Source organism: Octopus sinensis, linkage group LG21, assembly GCF_006345805.1.
Source record: "Octopus sinensis linkage group LG21, ASM634580v1, whole genome shotgun sequence".
Lineage (NCBI taxonomy): Eukaryota > Metazoa > Mollusca > Cephalopoda > Octopoda > Octopodidae > Octopus > Octopus sinensis.
The window spans coordinates 28,243,830-28,266,835 of NC_043017.1; the positions used below are offsets into that span (position 1 = coordinate 28,243,830).

Consider the following 23,006-nt stretch of genomic DNA (forward strand, 5'->3'; position numbering starts at 1 on the left):
AAACTCTTGTGAGGCGGTGACTGGCTGAATCGGTAGCGCGCCGGGTGAAATGCTTAGCGGTATTTCGTCTGCCGTTACGTTCTGAGTTCAAATTCCGCCGAGGTCGACTTTGCCTATCATCCTTTCGGGGTTGATTAAATAAGTACCAGTTACGCACTGAGGTCGATATAATCGACTAAATCCGTTTGTCTGTCCTTGTTTGTCTTCTGTGTTTAGCCCGTTGTGGGTAGTAAAGAAATAGGTATTTCGTCTGCCGCTACGTTCTGAGTTCAAATTCCGCCGAGGTCGACTTTGCCTTTCATCCTTTCGGGGTCGATAAAATAAGTACCAGTTACGCACTGGGGTCGATGTAATCGACTTAATCCTTTGTCTGTCCTTGTTTGTCCCCTCTATGTTTAGCCCCTAGTGGGTAGTAAAAAAATAGGTATATCGCCCGTCTCTATGTTTGAGTTCAAATTCTGCCGAGGTGACTGTCTGCCATACTCTCAGGATCGATAAATAAAGTATCAGTGAAACACTGTAGTCAATGTAACCGACGTGTCCGCTCCCATCAAATGTCAGACTTTGTACCTGATTATTGCATACTTAAATAATGGCAGACATTTATTTCACCGAACAAGTATGAAATGACAAGCACGAAAGCATTAATAGTTGGCGTGCAATATTATTAACGTGCAGTAACTAAACAGCCTGAAACCTATGGTTTCCTAGGTGTTCATCTGATCAATTATCACTGATTTCAGAATGATTTTTCCTTTTAGAGGTATATATCAGATCAATCACAATTTGTTAATTCCAATGTCTAAACGCCAAAATGTATTGAAACAAATGTTGGAAAAATCCCTTTCGAAGATCACCGTGCTCTTTACATGAAATAAATACGCATTATATAAAATTCTTCGCGTTTAATAATGAAAGAACAAAAAGTACCCGAAAATGAACGTAAATTAAATAAACCGGATGCTAAGGACGGGAGTCAGTAAGATAGCATTGAGCCTACTAGAAATAGTAGCTATATCTTTATCAATGGATACCGAACAGCTTCAAAAGAATAAGGATTTCTGTTATAATGAAACCCGAGATGCATTGTGTCTGGATAAAACAAAGAATTGAACGTGGGTGGAACAACTTTGAGCATAAATTTACTTGAGTATTAAGCATTAACGTTCCATGCAAACAATAGCTTCACCGTAAAAGTGACAACCGTTTAATTGGTTAAACAACATCATATACCTCAATAACACCCTACTAAGGTAAAAAAATTTTAAAATTAGTAGCATAACGTAGTTTTAGATAACCTGTGTTTAAATTAACTAAGAGATGGGATGGCCACAGATAAAACAACATGAATCCGTTTTCGCTTTAATTAGGCAACACATTATTGCGTTTAATGCTCATATTTTGATATTTTCTAATCTGATATGCTGACAGATATGTGGAGCAGTAGAAAAGATTCCATACCTTTCACTATACGCTCCACAGTACTGGGAGACAACCACTTAATTCTCTGGGTCAACTATTGCAACACGTTTGTGTCATTTTGTTTGAGTTAAGATGAATAAAAAAAATAAATTTCACTTGAAAAACAAAATGAAGAAGGAAAGGTAATATGGTGAAAACAATGAGTTGTGCGTCTGTATTTGTATTGGGGTACATCTTACGTCATAACAATTAATGAATCAAGGCAACAAATCATTTTAGCTGACAAACTTTACGCTTAGAATTTGAAATAAAATTGAATAAAATATAAATTTCAATAGAATATAAAAATTCACAAATGAATTCAACCCTATAATAACACCCACAAGATTTGGCATTTGATTAAAATAACGATATAATAATATAATAATATAATAATAATAATAATAATAATAGAAACACGAGCAGACACATATAAACGCACACAAAAACCGATTAATATTAGAAAAGTGTCCAGAATTTTGATGGGCCTTTACTTTTTCATTTATCGTTGGTTCTTTGTTTTTTTTTCTCCCTGATTTTTGTCCGTTATATGTTTTGTTTTCTGTAACTTCAGGAAAAAAAAAATTTGCCATACGAGCAACAAAACTAAACACAACAATGGAAACAACAATATCAACATAGTTCTTTTTTTGTTGTTATTTTCTTTGGCTAATTTTTTTTTTTTTTTTGTTATTATTTTAAGAAAAATCTACAACTGAAGGGAAACCCATTAAGATAATCGGCTTTCAAGTGAAATAATTCCAAATTGCTTTTGAAATTCAATTTGATGTTTTCGTAGTTATTTTAAGTTTAAGTGACATTGTTAATTGGTATCCGCTAAGTGCCGCTTTCTACTTCCTGTGATTAGCTTTGAATGTAATAGGTTTTCTTCTTGTGCGTTTCTCCTTTTTTTTTTCCTTTTGCTTTCATATAATCGATGATGATGATGATGATTATAATGATAGAGAGATTTCTCTGATAAACTTTGTTATTATTTTTGTATTATTGTTCCTTGTTGCTGTAGTTGGCGGCAGAGTTCCTATGAATTGGTTGGGATTCTTTTAAAAACAAACCGAGGGCATTTCTACTAGATTCGTTGCGAAAATTCACTAACAGATTCAAAATGTCATTCTTGTACATATGTACACACACACAGGCAACAACGCACAGCAAACACACATATACTCACATACATACATACAAATATATGAACACATATACACACCCCACACGTACACACACATATATTCGTATATATCTCCTTTTTCCAAAAGGTTTCGGTGTGACGTTTAGTGATTGAATCGTTGAAGTTTGCCGATACTAGCAAATAACAACTTCAATTTATCTTTATTATTTAATGTGGCGGACGCTCAGAAAACTACACATGGTATGCCAGAGAATTTGATGCTACAATGCTTTGATCGTTGTGTGTGTGTATGTATTTGTATTATATATATATATATATATATATATTATATATATATACATATACAGGCGTCGAGCGGGCGAAATGCTTAGCGGTATTTCGTTTGCCGCTACGTTCTGAGTTCAAATTCCGCCGAGGTCGACCTTGCCTTTCATCCTTTCGGGTTCGATAAAGTACCAGTTACACACCAGGGTCGATCTATCGACTTAATCCCTGTGTCTGCCCTTGTTTGTCTCCTCTATGTTTAGCCCCTTGTGGCCAATAAAGAAATATATTTACATATATATATATATATATATAGCGGCAAAAGCGTGGCTATGAGGTAATAAGCTTACTTCTTCCAAGCTACATGGTAAGAAATCAGTCATGCGTGTGTATATATATATATATATATATATATATATATATATATATATATCACCGTGACCGACCAGGCTATCAGATGTTGCTACACATCGCCGGTCACAATGCGCTTCGCATTGTTTTAGCCTTCAAAAGACTCCAACCCGCTGGCTAAGCGAGCAGACCAACAGAAGAAAGAGTGAGAGAAAGTTGTGTCGAAAGAGTACAGTAAGGATCGCCACCACCCCCTGCTGGAGCCTCGTGGAGCTTCAGGTGTTTCTGCTCAATAAACACTCACAAAGCCCGGTCTGAGAATCGAAACCGTGAGTCCGCTGCCCTAAACCGCCTTATAACAATCAACGACCATCGAATGTATATAAGCGTGGACAAGGTTTCTTAAATATGACGGTAATCAATTTATTACAGTTCTCTGCATAATTTTTGAGTTCCTTTTATACAAAAATTCATTTTCAAAAACTTTTAACAACATTGGCGAAAAATATATTAACGAATTGGCGAAAAAGATATCCAAAACTATACTGATTGAACCACAAGCAGTTGTAGCAGGAATCAAACTCCGTATTAGTTTCGAAGATAGAAATTCTCAATCTTCGATTTAAATTAATCTTGCTTTTTTTTTTTTTTTTTTTTTTACTTTCTAACAAATTCCGTACGGCTTTTTTCTTCGATTTAATTGGATGAATAATTCAGATTGCGTAAACTTATTTTATTTTGTTACAACACTCAATGCTATCTGCAACCTTCGTGGAGTGAGAAATGTTCTAGCGGGGAAATGAACGTTGTTTAATATCTGGAGTCTCATTTACTCAGGAAAATTAGATCTAACGTACATTAATTTGCCCCAGAATTCTAATTTAAATTGCTACTAGTTTGGTCTTGTGTCTGTCCAACAAATCAATATAACTTAAGTCAAAGTCGGAATACACCACGCAGTCAAAATTCACCTGGAGATGCTAGAAAAATTTCTCTCAAACTTCTAAATGAATTGAAGTGTAAATCCTTTAAATATTTTTGATCACAAAACCGCTTGATCTCCACAAAATTTTAACTAAACTACATATAAAAATAACTGCCAGTCAAATAGCTTCCGTATAGTTTACGCGGTGGTTTGTGTTTCCTAATCGTCTGTTTTATTGAAACACTAATTTATTAGGTGTGAATATTGGCTGGTAGGGGTGCTTGCCTCCCCTTCATAAATATAAGGACACAGAAAATGTGTCAAAGCCGACAGGAAGCGTTCGATGCTTCATAGGGCTAATCAGCGGTGGTGTAATTCCCATACGGGTCTGTCACGTTAAGTTGACAGTATACAACCACTCTATCTGTTTATATGTATTTAAAATATAGAATAAACTATGAAACATAAAGTGATAATTTATATCTAAAAGATTCACTCTAATACACTTCTAAATCAGAGCCTGTATGTTATTTACTAATCCACTTGAAATTCTCGAGATATATCTTGTTGTGTGGAGGCGCAATGGCCCATAGTTGGGGCAGCGAACTCGCGGTCGGAGGATCGCGGTTTCGATTCCCTAACCGGGTGTTGTGTGTGTTTATTGAGCGAAAACACCTAAAAGTTCCACGAGGATCCGGCAGGGTGTGGTGGCGACCCATGTTGTACTCTTTCGCTCCAACTTTCCCTCACACTCTCTTCCTGTTCCTTGAGTAACGCTGCGATGGACTGGCGTTCCGTCCAGCTGGGGGGAAGACATACGCCACAGAAACCGGGAAACCGGGCCCATGAGCCTGGCTAGGCTTGAAAAGGGCGCATAAAATATCTTGCTGTATCATGTATACAGTCTAATCTCATACTTGTTTCAGTCATTTGACTGCGGCCATGCTGGAGCACCGCCTTTAGTCGAGCAAATCGATCCGAGGACTTATTCTTTGTAAGCCTAGTACTTATTCTATCGATACTTTTACCGAACCCCTAGGTTACCAGAATATAAACACACCAGCATCGGTTGTCAGGCGATGTTGGGGGGACAAACACAGACACTCGAACACACACACACACATTTATATATACAGATATATATATATATATATATATATATACGACGGGCCTCTTTCAGTTTCTGTCTACCAAATCCACTCACAAGGTTTTGGTCGAACCGAGGCTATAGTAGAAGACACTTGCACAAGGTGCAACGCAGTGGGAATGAACCCGGAGCAATCTAATGGTAAGCAATCTAATTACCACACAGCCACTTCTGCTCCTATAAATACATGTACAAATTAATATAGATACATGTAGATATTAATAAAATTCTTAAAGTATCTTTGATTTTTATAAAATAATAAACCTATTTTCAACACGCTGCATGCAAAATCAATTAGCTTCAAAAACAGGGTCTTTTGACCCTGTATAAGGTGTGGTATGTTGTGTGATACTTCATCCTAATCCCAGATTTCCGGAAATTTAGTATTTCTGAAAAGCCGGATAAGAAATCTGGTACTGTAAAATTGTCTATTGTGTTCATGTAGAATAATTTTCCCCACAAAAAACCTGATTTATAATCCAAAAAAAAAAAAACATTTCGCTGTTTCTTTGTAAATATCTTTAAAAGAATAATTCTCTCTAGGTTTCACATGTAACACTATAAAATCTACTAATTTTGAGATTTCTGCTTGCTTTATGGATAAATATTTTTTATATTTGATGACACGTTGAACTATATTTTGCTAAGCGTTCTCTCTAAACGTCTTCTGGTTTTAATCCAGCGATAAACGAGGAATTAAAGAGAAACCATTTCTTTTTTTTTTTATTTTGTCATCTACTACTTGTTTTAATAATCCCTGTATATATTAGGATTGTACAATCGCCACACGAAGTTGTACTAGTTGTCTAGTCTATGCCATACAAATAAGCTTTACAGATACCAATTCTCTGTATCTCAGCTTAGCGAACTAACTGACTGACTGTAAAACTTCATCCTCGATTACATTCTGTTAAATCTTCAAATACTATTAGTATAGTTAAGAATGTATCATGAAACGTATAGTAGCCATTTATCTTCTGCTGATCTTGTGTAGTAATCTGTCTGGAGTAGCGATTTACACACAAATCTCAGCTGTGGATCTTACATTTGAATTGCAAAAACTTGGAGATGTGCGTGCTTGTTTTTATACATACACACACACCACACACACACACGTACATACATGCATACACGGGTGCATTCATATAGATATTGCATACATATACATCGGTATAGACACACGTTTGTATCTGTGTGTGTGTCTTGGGTTATCCCATAAACAATGCGGTTTTTATACTCTTTTACTTGTTTCAGTCATTTGACTGCGGCCATGCTGGAGCACCGCCTTTAGTCGAGGAAATCGACCCCAAGACTTATTCTTTGTAAGCCTAGTACTTATTCTATCGGTCTGTTTTGCCGAACCGCTAAGTTACGGGGACGTAAGCACCCAGCATCGGCTGTCAAGCAATGTTAGGGGGACAAACACAGACACACAAACACACACGCATTATATATATATATAATATATATATATATATATATATATATATGACGGGCTTCTTTCAGTTTCCGTCTACCAATCCACTCACAATAATCTGACCAGTTTTTAGTCATATATTTTAATTAGCAGTGCAGTATATGTTAAAAAATCGCAGTAATTTTTATGCGTTTTTTTCCCTTCTCTTGTTCTGAGTTCGCATCATTCCGAGGTCAACTCTGCTTTTAATCCTTTCGGTGAAGGTCATTAAAATAGAATACTGCTCATGTATTCGGGTCGCTCTTATCATCTGAAAACCTCCTCAGATATTTCAAGACTTTTATAGTCAGAGTCACTCTTACTATTATTGAAAGTGGCTTTTTACTTCGTGAGTTCAGCTATCAGCTGTTTGTAGTTCGTCCTTTCGATGTCGATAACAAACGCTCACACAACGGCGCAGGAGTCGATGCCATCGACCAATACCATTTCTTTACAACTGCTAGGCTTTTGCATCAATCAGAATCTTTAATGCTTGTATAGTACATTAATAGTTGAACATCGATCAGAATATATCAGTATTATTTCTGCTATAATAACCCTCTAAGTAACAATGTTTTTTCGTGCTATATATGCAGTCAAATAATTGTTAAAAAGTATGTACGTATACACTGAATATGACCTTATTTGGTAATGTTGCTATTACACGCTACAAGATACTGTTATATATGCATGTATATATATGTATGTATATATATGTATGTATGTATATGTATATATATGTATATATATGTATATATATGTATGTATATGTATGTATATGTATGTATATGCACATGTATATATATGCATGTATATATATGTATATATGTATATATATGCATGTATATATATGTATATATATATGTATATATATATATGTGTATATATATGTGTATATATATGTATATATATATGTATATATATGTGTATATATATGTATATATATATGTATATATATCATGTAATATATATGTATATATGCATGTATATATATGATATATATGCATGTATATATATATATATATGCATGTATATATATATATATATGCATGTATATATATATATATGTATATAATAGGTGTATATATAATATATGTTATATATATATGGTGTATATATATATGTGTATATATATATGTGTATATATATATGTATATATTTTATATATATATTATATATATATATATATCTTCGTCCTGTTTACATCAAATGATGAATTAAATTCAATCGCCATGCCAGCTACTTCTTATTCATCTGTACTTTCGCTTGCATTACTTCAAAAGAGGACGATTCATACAAATTGAATATACAATTTTTTAAAATTTGGTTTGCATGTTCAATTTTAACCTTCAAACAGAAAAAAAAAACCGGAAAGTACGTATAATTGAATATTTACACTCGATTGAAACGACTCCAGCACATTACTGGGATTAATTAATCGACGCAGGAGGTATAGACGTCCTCGCTGAGTTTTAAATACATCATCAGATTTCGACCATGCCTTTAAGCTTTCTTAGACTTTCCATAACCTTTCTTCTTCGTTACATGTTATATATTAATATATCGTCGCCATATGACTTCTGTGAAGCTTTTATCATTTTTACAGTATTTGTTGTCACTTACAGAATGTATCACTTTCTTATTTTTTTTTTTTTTTTCATTTTCTATACTTTAGAAAATGTACATAGTTCACATCCACATACACGCACACGCCTACACAAACAAACCCACATATAAATATGGTACCGAAGTAATAATACATTTATATGTACATGCTTACATCCATATGCATACATATGCGTTCCAAATTTGTTTGAAATATTACTGTATGAACGGAACTGGTTTCTAACATAGATACTAATTCCCATCGCTGAAATGCAGATAACAAACACAGAATCACATTTCGAACTTGGGCAAAAGTTTTGAATATTTTTACACTTCCACTTACTGATCGCATTTTAAAATGTACTCTTTACTCTTTTACTTGTTTCAGTCATTTGACTGCGGCCATGCTGGAGCACCGCCTTTAATCGAGCAACTCGACCCCGGGACTTATTCTTTTGTAAGCCCAGTACTTATTCTATCGGTCTCTTTTGCCGAACCGCTAAGTAACGGGGACATAAACACACCAGCATCGGTTGTCAGGCAATGCTAGGGTAACAAACACAGACACACAAACACATACACACACATACATATATATACATATACGACAGGCTTATTTCAGTTTCCGTCTACCAAATCCACTCACAAGGCTTTGGTCGACCCGAGGCTATAGTAGAAGACACTTGCCCAAGGTTCCACGCAGTGGGACTGAACCCGGAACCATGTGGTCGGTAAACAAGCTACTTACCACACAGCCACTATTAATAACTTGTTGATTCAATAATAAAACTTAGAGCGAGTTATAAACAGTAGCCGCAACACATCGTGACGTATATTTGCCATTTAAATATGGCTAACCCCCAAGGGTGGATGCTACTGTAGTTTGTAGCCCTAGGAGGACACCTCCTCCAGCTGGCTATTGACACACTTTCTGTGCCCTATCAGTATTTGCAAAGGGAAGCCATGGCGGGAAGGATGGCTTCCCTTTGCAAATACTGATAAGGCACAGAAAGTGTGTCTAAAGCCAGCTGGAGGAGGTGTCCTCCTGGGGCTACAAACTACAGTAGCATCCACCCTTAAGGCTTAGCCATATTTAAATGGCAAATATACGTCACTTGTTGATTCATTTTTCTAAAAACACTCAGCTTAACCAGATTGTCAGGCAGGCATTTAAACACACAGCTGAATGCATCTATTATTAAACGTATAAACGTGAATCCCCAAGCCGAAGGTTTTGAAGCAGTTGTCCATCTGCATTATCTACTTTAATTTCGGAAGAGATATTCACACCATCGGAACAACTGATTTCTATAATAGTGCATACTTATTCGTGTATGTCGCGGCTGTGTGGTAAGTAGCTTGTTTACCAACCACATGTCTTCTCCTATAGCCTCGGGCCGACCAAAGCCTTGTGAGTGGATTTGGTAGACGGAAACTGAAAGAAGCCCGTCGTATATATGTATATATATATATATATATGAGTGTGTGTGTGTGTTTGTCCCCCTAGCATTGCTTGACAACCGATGCTGGTGTGTTTATGTACCCGTTACTTAGCGGTTCGGCAAAAGAGACCGATAGAATAAGTACTGGGCTTACAAAAGAATAAGACCCGGGATCGAGTTGCTCGATTAAAGGCGGTGCTCCAGCATGGCCGCAGTCAAATGACTGAAACAAGTAAAAGAGATATATATATATATGTTGCTCTTTGTTACTTCTCGAGCCACGCCTGCCTCATAAGGGCCGGTTTCCCGGTTTCCTTGGCGTATAGGTTCCCCACCTGGACGGGACGCCCGTCCATCGCAGGTGAGCTGCAAGTTGCAGGAGGAAAGAGTGAGAGAAAGTTGTGGCGAAAGAGTCAGCAGAAGTTCGCCATTGCCTTCTGCCGGAGTCGCGTGGAGCTTAGGTGTTTTCGCTCATAAAAACACACACCGCCCGGTCTGAAGATTCAAACCCGCAATCCCTCGACCGCGAGTGTGCTGCTCTAACCACTAGGCCATGTGCCTCCGCACACGCGCACACACACACACACACACGTGTTTGTATGTGAGAGTGTGTGGGTGTTAGTGTAAGTATTTGTGTACGGGCGCATGTATATCATCAGTTGTTAACCATTGACCTTGCTAACAATAATTAATCCCTCATCTGGAAGTAGTTCTAAAATATAGACTTGGTGTAATAATGCGTTGTGCAGGATACCGATAGAGGCAGCTTATCTAATGAAGATTAAAAGGATGAGAATTTACCTGCAGTCCTCGAATAATTTCACTGGCGGTAAATCACAAAGGATCGTGCTTGATAGATTTTTTCGGAGCTGTTCTGTTTAGAGCACACACAAAATACTCTTGCGTTAGGCAAGAGATACATGCATGGTTTGACTTTTGTGACAGGATCTGCCACATTGTAAAGAGATTGGCTTCCTTTCCAGACATAGCGATTATGTTGAACGAAGCCATATTCTCTCAATATAGACATTATTACAGAATTGTATTATACTGGTTTTAGTGTAAATGTTTATACTGACGTCAACTGGAAGTGCTTTCGTAATTGTTATTTCATTATCATTTGGTGGCGTTTGAATGGAGGTTTGCCATCTTATTCTACGCTTTTATATGGCTGTATTAAGTGTGTAGAGGTAACAAAATTTCGAATAATTTATACAAACACATTTTTAGGTGTGTTTGTTTAATTTTCGCAAATAAAATTTATGAGTTCTAGGATTAACTTCCCGTTCATTCGGCCTAAATCATTCCATTGCACTTGTAAAAATTTTTGCGAAGTTCTTTATGTTACAATCCATGGATGGAAGTACTCCGTCGGTTACGACGATGAGGGTTCCGGTTGATCGGAATCAACGGAACAGCCTGCTCGTGAGATTAACGTGTAAGTGGCTGAGCACTCCACAGACACGTGCACCCTTAACGTAGTTCTCGGGGATATTCAGCGTGACACAGAGAGTGACAAGGCCGGCCCTTTGAAATACAGGTACTACAGAAACAGGAAGTAAGAGTGAGAGAAAGTTGTAGAGAAAGAGTACAGCAGGGATCACCACCGTCCCCTGCCGGAGCCTCGTGGAGCTTTTAGGTGTTTTCGCTCAATAAACACTCACAACGCCCGGTCTGGGAATCGAAACCGCGATCCTATGACCGCGAGTCCGCTGCCCTAACCACTGGGCCATTGCTCCTCCACAGTGTGTGTATATATACACACAGTTGCTAACGTGTACTGCACTGTTGTTATATCTATCAGGTTCCTAGGTAGTAAAGCACTATTTTCTCAGCCATTACTACAATTCACACGGTGAACTAAACGGGGTCGTGAGGGCTGCAGTTAAAGAGAATTAAAGGGAGCTGCCCCTTCACACAGCTGGGACACATTTTTGAATAGAATAGATTTAAATTACGCGAAATGTAAACACTTACTCAACGACGCAATAGGCCACGCCATCGGGTCGCAAAATCGAACGCACGACCTTATGAACCTGACAGTAACGCCTGAACCACTTGGCTATGCACTTTAGTAATTCATAACTGTGTGTGTGCAATATACGCACGTATGTTACTTGCACGGACGAATGCGAGCAATGGTAGCTGTGCATTCATCTATGCATACGCACATACGTAGATTTAATCTGTATTTTAATGCGTTGTATCCTCTATATGTATTGATTCCAACCGTATTCTTTAAGCTTAAACCAGTCGAGTCATTTGCAGATGCTTTAGCTTTTTCTATCTCTCCCTTGATCTCCGCACTCCTGTATCTGTCTCTGCGTGCGTCTTGAATGGAGTATGTACGTGTGAGTGTGTGTGTGTGTTCGTATGTGATTATGCGTCTCACTTCCAATGTGAAATAATTGCATTTAGCTTAATTTTTGAAAACCGTTCAAACATCGCACGTCATGTTCGGCTTTTTTTAATTTTATTCCCAGTATTCAATGCTTAGATGTGTATGAATGTATGTATGTATTATTTATGTATGTATGTAAACAATATCTGAGAGCGTACGTATTTTTGCTAGTATGTACAAATGCATGAGTATCTCTATGATATACACATATATATATATATATATATATATCCATATATATGCATATGCCTAATTTTGTGTGCATTTGTGTGTTTATGTAAGTATATATATATATATATATATATATATATCCATATATCTATCTGTCTAATGTTGTGTGTGTATTGTGTGTGAGTGTATATATATATATATATATATATATATATATATATATATATACACATATATATATACATATATATGTGCCTGTCTAATTTTGTGTGTGAGTGTATATCTATATATATATATATATATATATACATGGCCTGTCTAATTTTGTGTGTGAGTGTGTGTGTATGTATATATATATATATATATATATATATATATATACACATATATATATACATATAATGTGCCTGTCTAATTTTGTGTGAGTGTTTATCGTATATATATATATATATATATATATATATATACATGTGCCTGTCTAATTTTGTTGTTGTGAGTGTGTATATATATATATATATATATATATATATATATATTATATATACATACATATGTATGTACCTGTTCAATTTTGTGTGTGAGTGTATATATATATATATATATATATATATATATATTATTACACATACATATATATATACGTATGTATGTACGTGTATAAGACTATAGTCAATTTTCAGTATAAAAATTATATTTATGTTTCTTCCTATTTATTTATTTATAAAATTGTTGAGAAAATTACGTTTGCAATCGTAAATGGATCGTAACGTATTGTCCTAGTAAGAATAATAAAAAAAAAAAAGCAAGCACTGATATAATTAGATTAGCTATGTTGGTTTCTTCACCTTTTTGGCCAACAATGTGGCACATTGTTCAAATCCTCAATCTCTATAGTCTTGTTCGTTTGAAGTCGAAAGTTTTCTTATTTTCTGAAGGATGTTATTAACCTGTAATTATAAAATATTCCCACACATTACGTTTTCCCCAAACAATAACACACCGATGTACTAATTGCTAACCAAGCCTAGTTAAAAAGTAAATAAATCATTAATTAAATAAATAAATAAATAAATACATAAAACTTAATTATACTAATGGTGTTTTATTTTTATTTTCACGATTTTGTTTTCTCTTTCTTGAAATCTCATATGAATAGAATTTCTCGATATGGAAGTTAAAGAAATAGTATTTCTTTTTTATTGTTTTTGACTCTTATTTAATTAAATTTTACTCGGTTTACATCACGTCTAGAGAAGAAATGTTCAATTATTATATTATATTCTGTATAACCAATATGCCAATTAACGTACATTTATTTATTCATTTTTCTGTAACTTCTTCTCCCCAAAATACACGAATATCCGCCAATTCCTTTGTTTAAATTTGATCAAAACATGATTAATAATCAGCCCTGTGAATACAATTGTAACTAATAGCAAAATTCAATTTGTCAGTGTTCTGATATTTAATTTTAATCCTCAGCTATTGGTTTATTTTATCATATATATACATATATATATATATTTGTGTGTGTATGTGATAAAATGTATCTTTTTTATGTATTAGTATTTTATTGTTCTGGTAGTTCGTTCATTAGTAGTTTGTGATCAGATTTTTGATATTGTTTTCGCTGCTATTTGTTAGATCATGCGGCTTTCTTTCATACTGATGGAGACATATTTCAGATTAAAATACTATAATGAAAAACAGTGAATCCCGAGTTGAATAATAATGCGAAATCGTGTCTGCAAAGAAAGGTTTTTTTGACAATGAAAGTAACGGTAATGAAAGCATGGTGGCGTCGAAAGAGTCAGACAATAACTGACCATATGAATATTAATTATTTAATTACACCCATGCGATTCCTGTTTCAAATCCGTCTGTTGCTTTAAATCTGCATATTTTTGGAAATGGATTAAATAAATAGCAGCTATACAAAAGTGACATACATATGATATTATTTTTATATGAATTATTCAAAGCTGGAATAGCCTGCGCCTATAACGTATTTTACTCGGGTGAGAAGCCTATTTAATCTTTTATAGCCATTTTTACTGAAGGCAGCGGTCCAGGATAGAACTGACTGGTGGACACTGATCCAACGAGTAACCGAGAGTCGAATTCGACTGAGCAGATAGATAGATAGATAGATAGCCATTTTTACCTTTCTGAAGACAAAGGTTCGAAAATATCTTAATAAACAGTCGGGAAGGTTCTAAGAGAAAGTGACGTTGAACTAAACGCAGCAATGAATTAGCTGTCAGTATTTTGGAAACCCGGGGCGAATCTTTAATTATTTTCCAATATTCAGAAGGCTTCCAGGCCTCCATGTCAACTACCATTCGTTCTTTATTCTCTAAACCACAACTTTAATCTTTATTCTCTTCACCTCCACCAACAGTTAACCAATAGAGAACGCTTCTTCCTGAACATTGGAAACAAACCAAATCGTTGAATTTAGCCCGAACACACTGAATGTATGTATGTACGCATGCATGTATGCATACATTTATGCACGTATGTATGCAAGCTGTTGGTAGGGGTATATATATATATACACGTATGTGTGCATATATATACATACGTATGTATATATACATACGTATGTATATATACATACGTATGTATATATACATACGTATGTATATATACATACGTATGTATATATATATACATACGTATATATATATTATATACATACGTATATATATATATATATACATACGTATATATATATATATATACATACGTATATATATATATATATATACATACGTATATATATATATACATACGTATATATATGCATATATATGTATGTATATATATATATATGTATGAATATATATACGTATATAAATATATACATATCTATATATACGTTTGTATGTATGTATATATACATATGTATATTTATATATACATATACTCTTTTACTTGTTTCAGTCATTTGACTGCGGCCATGCAGTCAAATATAAATATGTATATTTATATATATACGTTTGTATGTATATATACATATGTACATATATATATATATATATATGCATATATATCTAAGTATGAATGTATACAGTATATTTATGTGTAAGTGCTTGTGTGTATGTATAGATATATCCATATGTGTGTGTATATATACACACACACACTGAGCTATACATATCAAAACACTGATGCGTAAGAGCATACTTTGTTCAACGCATTACTATACATATAGACCCCTTCAACAAAGCATCTTTAAAATATATTGATTTCGACTTTTATAAATCTAAGCTTAGAGAAAAGTCCCTTTCTCAATGTTTAGTGAATATCATCAAGATTATCGTTGGCAGAGACGTTAAACTCTTTCAAAATGCTGACGGCACGTACTGGATTATGCCATGGCTTTAGGTGTAAATGGTGCTTAATGAATTACGAGTGTTTCAGTTTGCAAACTTTCAAATACAGTCATTTATATGGACTATATTCATTAGTAGTAACTCATTTCTAATGAAGGTGTACCTATGTTTGTGTGTTGGTATTTGTGAGTGTGTGTGTGTGTCCGTGTTCGTTTGCATGTCTGTTGGTTTATTTGCATTAATAAAAATCAAAACAAATATAATTCTAACAAAAGTTTAAATTGCAGACATTGTAAATTTATATTTATGTGTTTATATATGCAGTTATATAAGTATACATTGGTGGATTTATGTGTGTATGTGTCTGTGTGTGTCTGTCTGTGTATGTGTCTGTGTGTGTCTGTCTGTGAATGTGTCTGCGTCAGAGTGTGTGTGTTTTGCATTTGTGTCTGTGTGTGCATGTGTCTATGTCTGTGTGTGCATGTGTCTATGCATGAGTATTTATATGTGTTTGTGTAAGAGTTTCGGGGAATATTTATATCTCCATGAATATGTAAGTAAGAATCTTGTATAGATTTATGTTATGTATTTTCTTGCATAAGAGCAGTTTTCTTGGAGAAATTGTTTGAAAACTTAGAATTCCAGATGTTACTAAAAACTTACAAGGTTTCAATTAAGAGGAAACAGTCCCACAAATTTATAAATATCGGAATATCATTATGTAGTCAAACATATATACAGACAAAAACACACACACACGCACACATTTATAGGCAGATCTACAGGTGGACCTCGTACAGATGCGATATCTATATATGCTTATGAACTCATTTAAGTATATATATACTAGATGTGCTTTTTATGGCATCGATCTCAGTATCCAACTGGTACTTATTTAATCGACCCCGGAAAGATAAAAGGCAAATTGGACCTCCGTGGAATTTAATCTCTGAACGTAGCGGTAGACGAAATACCTATTTCTTTACTACGCACAAGGGACTAAACACAGAGGGGACAAACAACGTCAGACAAACGGATTAAGTCAATTATATCGACCCCAGTGCGTTACTGGTACTTATTTAATCGACCCCGAAACAATGAAAGGCAAAGTCGACGTCGGCGGAATTTGAAATCAGAACGTACCACTAAGCATTTCACTCAGCGTGCTAACATTTCTGCCAGCTCTTCGCCTTTGTATTCATATATATTGGTATATGTGTGTGTGTGTGTGTGTGTGTGTGAGTGAGTGAGTGAGTGAGTGAGAAAGAGAGGGAAAGAGAGAGATAGAAAGAGAGAGAGGGAAAGAGAGAGATAGAAAGAGAAAGAGAGAGAAGGAAAGAGAAAGAGAGGGAAAGAGAAAGAGAGGGAAAGAGAAAGAGAGGGAAAGAGAAAGAGATGGAAAGAGAAAGAGAGGGAAAGAGAAAGAGAGGGAAAGAGAAAGAGGGAAAAATGAGAGGGAAAGAGAGAGAGGGAAAGAGAAAGAGAGAGAAAGAAAAAAAGAGAGAGAAAGAAAAAAAGAGAGAGAAAGAAAAAAAGAGAGAGAAAGAAAAAAAGAGAGAGAAAGAAAAAAAAAGAGAGAGAAGAAAAAAAGAGAGAGAAAGAAAAAAAAAGAGAGAGAGAGAGAGAGAGAGAGAGAGAGATCTACTAATCACTTACAGATACGATCAAGAAAAATTTGTACTGAATCCAGTGAGATGTAAATGTTATTTAACATAGACAATATTTCGGAAGATTTATACGGCGCGGTTCGTCGTGTCAAGCTATATTTTTAGGTTCAGAAACATGGCTGGTCTAACGGGAAAAACCGGACGCTGGTTTATGAGAAAACACGAGAGAAATCGAAAAGAAGGTGAATGCTAAAGGTGGAATGAGAAAAGCGGCAAAATATATATAATGGCTGGCAGAGAGACTGACCGATCGATAGATGGATGGATGGATGGAGAAACAGATAGATGATGGATGAAAAGATAGATAGATACATACCTACATATATAAATGGACAGAGAGATATACGGATGGATGGATAGATATATGGATAGATAGCTATATGGATAGATGGATAGTTGGATAGATAGATATATGGATAGATGGATGGATAGATAGATAGATAGATAGATATATGGATAGCTAGATGGATATATGGATAGATAGATATATGGATAGATAGCTATATGGATAGATAGATAGATATATAGATGGATGGATGGATAGATAGCTATATGGATGGATAGATAGCTATATGGATAGATAGATAGATGGAGATATATATATATATATATGGACAAACAGGTAGATAGATAGATAGATAGATAGATAGATAGGTAGGATTGGTACGAAATGCGTGACGTGACAAATAATTGACTTCGGACAGTTGTAAGTCATCTCGTATGTGTTGAATTTAATGAAATTCTGAATAATGTGATATAAACGGAAAAGTTTAAATTGCTGACGTTGCAAATGGAATTTCAATAATCCTCTGTAGTTTCCTTTCAACATTTCCTGTATGCATATATGTATGAGCCAACTGTTGTATGTGTCTCTCCTATTACTGCAGTAGTGCATCCATCTTTTATAATATATATATATATATATATATATATATAATTAAGGGTTAATTGCAACAAGTTGCTCAAAACCACATACCGAAAATATTAGAAATAGCAGCCAAATTGATCACTATTTCTCCTACTAATAAAAAGTCTCCACAAACAAACAGAATTTGTAACCTGTATATGGCAAAAAAGGAAGAAAATAACGAAATCCCAGCCTATGGATTAATTATAGACGAATCGTTTCTGGATTAGAACCGAAGGCTCATTTCCTTGTCAATATAATATTTCCTATAAATCTAGAAATGCTAGGGGAAAAACTCACCCGTTACACCAGCTCGACCAGCGACATCGAACGATCTAATGGACTGCTAGCATTCCTACACTTATACAGACATGCGAATTCTGTAAGTTTGGATATACTCTCTAATATTATATATATATATATACACATATATACACACACACACATATATATATAGTTAGCTAGTATTTCTGTATATATCGGTACGATAAAGACAAAAGGCAAATTTTTTCTCACAGGCTTCTATTTTTGAAACGATATTATCCAGCAAGTTCTTGGCTCAAAAGAAAAGCACAGACAAACACACACACAAGTCCTTGACAACAAATGCACGCACACACAAAAACTTATTTCGCTATTTTGTCGCCATCCTACAGATATCTTGGCCTTTATATATGTACTTACTGTTTCTACCAAACTACTTTATCATCATCACTTGTTAGATTCCGAACAACTATGCAGACGATAACTCAACCCAAGAAATTATTTTCTATTCTTCTTCTTCTCTGCATATACATGCACTTTCTCACTAAAATCCTTTTTTTTTTCCTTTCCTTTTTCACTTTCTCGTAAATTATATCTGACTTTTATATTCTGACCGTTAAAAGAATTACATTTTCGGGCTATTTGTCATCATACGGGTATCAGAAATGAAGTTATTTTGGAATGGTCTTATCTAACCAGATATCACGACTTTTTTTATTTTACGTTTTCAGTAGTAGCGTGGAATCGGACCAATCTAGTAATTTTTTTTTTTTGGATGTCTATCTATTAATATGCAATACAATTTCGACAAAACTATTGCTATGTGCGTGGATGCGTGGCTGCGTGGTAAGAAGATTGCTTCGCAACCATATGATTTCATTGGTCAGTCCCGTTCCGCATCATTTCTAGTATTAGTATAGCTCTAAGTGACCAAAGACTTGTGAGTGGTTGATATAAACTAAAAGAAACCCGTTGTGTGTGTGTGCGTGCGTGTATATATATATATATATATATATATATATATATATAATCTTTTATTCTTGTATTCATTTACACGTTTCCGCCATTTGACTTCGGCTATGCTGTAGCAGCGCCTTAAATGGTATATTACTCGAAGGATTCGATCCAAGAACTTATTCTTTGCAAAGTTGGTACTTATTATATAGGTCTTATTTGCCAAAACGTTGGTTACGCGGACATAAACACACCACCATTGGTGATCAAGAGATAGCGAGGGGACAAATACAGACACACGTATATATATATATATATATATATATATATATATATATAGAACGGGCATCTTTCAATTTCCATCTATCAAATCCACTCACAAAATTTTGGTCGGCCCGAAGGTATAGTAGAAGTTACTTGCCCAAGGTGACTCGTAGTGGGACTGAACTCGGAACCATGCGGTTGAGACGCAGTAATTCCTTGTTAAATGTGTACATAAATGTTATTGGTACGACTGAAATACCTATAATCATACATTTTTATTATTAAGGCCACTCCCGAGCGAAACATTAGCAATACCAAAAGTAAAACGATTGGCCATTTACGCAGCGGCCTGACCAGCGAGAAACTGGTACAAAATCTCCTTCAAACCATTTTATATATTTCTTTATAATAAGATAGTACAATAAGTTTGTGGAGGCGCAATGACCCAGTGGTTAGGGCAGCGGACTCGCAGTCGAAGGATTGCGGTTTCGATTCCCAGACCGGGCCTTGTGTGTGTTTATTGAGCGAAAACACCTAAAGCTCCACGAGGCTCCGACAGGGGGTGTTGGCGACCCCTGTTGCACTCTTTCGCTTCATCTTTCTCTCACTCTCTCTTCCTGTTTCTTGCGTAACGCTGCGATAAACTGGCGTTCCGTCCAGCTGGGGGAACACTTACGCCACAGAAACCAGGAAACCGGGCCCATGAGCATGGCTAGGCTTGAAAAGGGCGTAAAAAAAAAACAATAAGTTTAATCATGAAATCGACCAACATTGATGTCATTTTACATAATTGTATATTCCAATGTTAAAGATACATGATGGTTTTGCACTAGCAATAATCATACGGGCAAAGAAATCGTATAGAAGTTAGGAAATTTGATGTGGTTTCGTCAGTTAGTCTGATCCCGATGTGCAACAGCTTAAGCAAATATTTTCTATCATAGTCGTACGTTGAACACAACGGTAGTGAAATGTGAACGTGTGTGTGTATGTTTGATTTTTTTTTGTATATCGACGGAGGCTACGAATAAAGATACAGCCTGCTCAAATAGATGTTAATAAAAAAAGTTTGTTTGACCTGTTTGATTTGCGCCAATGAGAAAAACTTTTTTGTCACTTCGGCCGACGTATGAAAAGTAATCAGTGGTTTTCTCGTATTTTTGACAGCGAGATATCTACTTTTCAAATATAATTGCATAAAATAGCTTTCGTAAAAATGAAAGAATTATAGTTCTCTATTATAAGTACCGATGATACATAGCTATTAAGACAGAATAGACAGCCAAATATTATGTGCATCAGAATTTTATGTGTATCGACGTAACACAATTCACCAATGATAAAACAGGGTTATCTATCTACCTATCTATCTATCACAAATGTAATATATATATATATATATATATATATATATACAAAGGGTAAAATTAATTAATTAAGAAGTAATCAATAATTTCACCAAGTAGAATTCGGCATGAAAAAGGACCATTTCACAGTAAACTTAAGTAATACTTTATAATGAGGTTTCAGCAAAGATTTGCTTTACCACATACCGAAGTTTAGAAATAGCAGCCAAAAAACCTTAGCTATTTCTTCTACTTTAAAAAGGGACTCCCAGAAAAACCAAAATACTTGGAAACAATCCACGCAGGCAGAGAGGAAAAATAACGAAAATCAATGAAGATATAGATTGACCAGATATCGATTGATTTTCGTTATTTTTCCTCTCTGCCTGCGTGGATTGTTTTCAAGTATTTTGGTTTTTCTGGGAGTCCCTTTTTAAAGTAGAAGAAATAGCTAAGGTTTTTTGGCTGCTATTTCTAAACTTCGGTATGTGGTAAAGCAAATCTTTGCTGAACCCTAATTATTAAGTATATATATATATATATATATAAAGTTAATCCAAACAAGAAAGCACAAAAAACACAACAACGCGAGGACGTGGAACAAATATAGTATTATTGGACGCTCAGGAAAGAAGGAGGGTTTAACGTTTCGAGCGGAGCTCTTCGTCGGAAACATAGAAGGAAAGATCCAGAGAAGGGAAGACAGATCGCCAACGGTACACACGAGGTCACATTTTATATATAAAGACAGACATATATACAGACACAGATAGACAGACAGAGCAAAAACCAAAAAAAAAAGAGACGAACAGACATAGAGAAAGAAAGCTATTCATGTACCTGAGAAGGTAAACAGAATTTTATACACTACACAACCACACTTTATAGCATTCAATGCCTATAAATAGTTTCCCATTTAATGTCTTTTTACAGATCATTAATTAACTGATATTCTTTATGAAGTGGCATGAATAGGAAAGTTTTTATTAAACAGTAATGAAAATCAATAACAGATTAATTGAAGTGTAATAGAAATTAGTTTCTTGAGTCGAAATCATTTTGAAACTCTCACAAGAGTTTGATCTACTATCAAGTATTTTCAGGTTTTTAGTTACTTGCAATGAAGAGTAATTTCGTTTGACTTTTTTTATATTTATTTTTATTATTTTTGTTACTTATGAAAGCGGTGAGATTGCAGAATCGTTAGCACACTCGACGAAATGCTTGCCAGTATTCCGTCAGTCACTACGTTCTGAGTTCTAATTCCGCTGAAGTCAACTTTGACTTTCATCCTTTCGGGGTCAATAAATAAGTATTAGTCATGTGCTGGGGGCGATGTAATTGACTAGTCCCCTCCCCCAAATTTCAGGCCTTGTACCTATATGAGAAAGGATTATTATTGTTACTTATATCTTAATATATATCAAGAGATCGTGGTAAAGGGATTGAAAGCTGGGCCTTCGAATCCCTCTATATGCATTTGTATATGTAGTATAAGGAAAGGATAACTGATAAAGCATCTTCTCAAGCATATGTAATGAGACCCCCTTCGGTCATCACTGACCAAGGGATTGCACCTAGAAAGTTATCCTCCCAGGCACAAGTCCAGGCAAGGTTGTTTATAGAAGACCAGCAATCACCCATGCATACCGGCCTCCCCTCTCCACACCACCAGTGTTATCCAAGGGAAAGGCAAAGGGGCCGATACAGCTTGTAATCTGTGAGGAAACAACTCATTTCTACAGCTGAGTGAACTGGAGCAGCGTGAAATAAAGTGTCTTGCTCAAGAACACAACACGCAGCCCGGTCCCGGATTCGAACTCACAACCTCACAATCATAAGCTCGACGCCCTAACCACAGAGCCATGCGCTTTCACAAGCATATGTATATACACG

General features: G+C 35.2%; 1 protein-coding gene across 1 annotated transcript in view; it reads left to right on the forward strand.

Annotated features, from left to right (window-relative positions):
* Nucleotides 1-23,006, forward strand: part of LOC115222821 (glutamate receptor ionotropic, kainate 2-like) — a 310,276-nt gene that overhangs the window by 222,110 nt on the left and 65,160 nt on the right. The window lies entirely within an intron of this gene.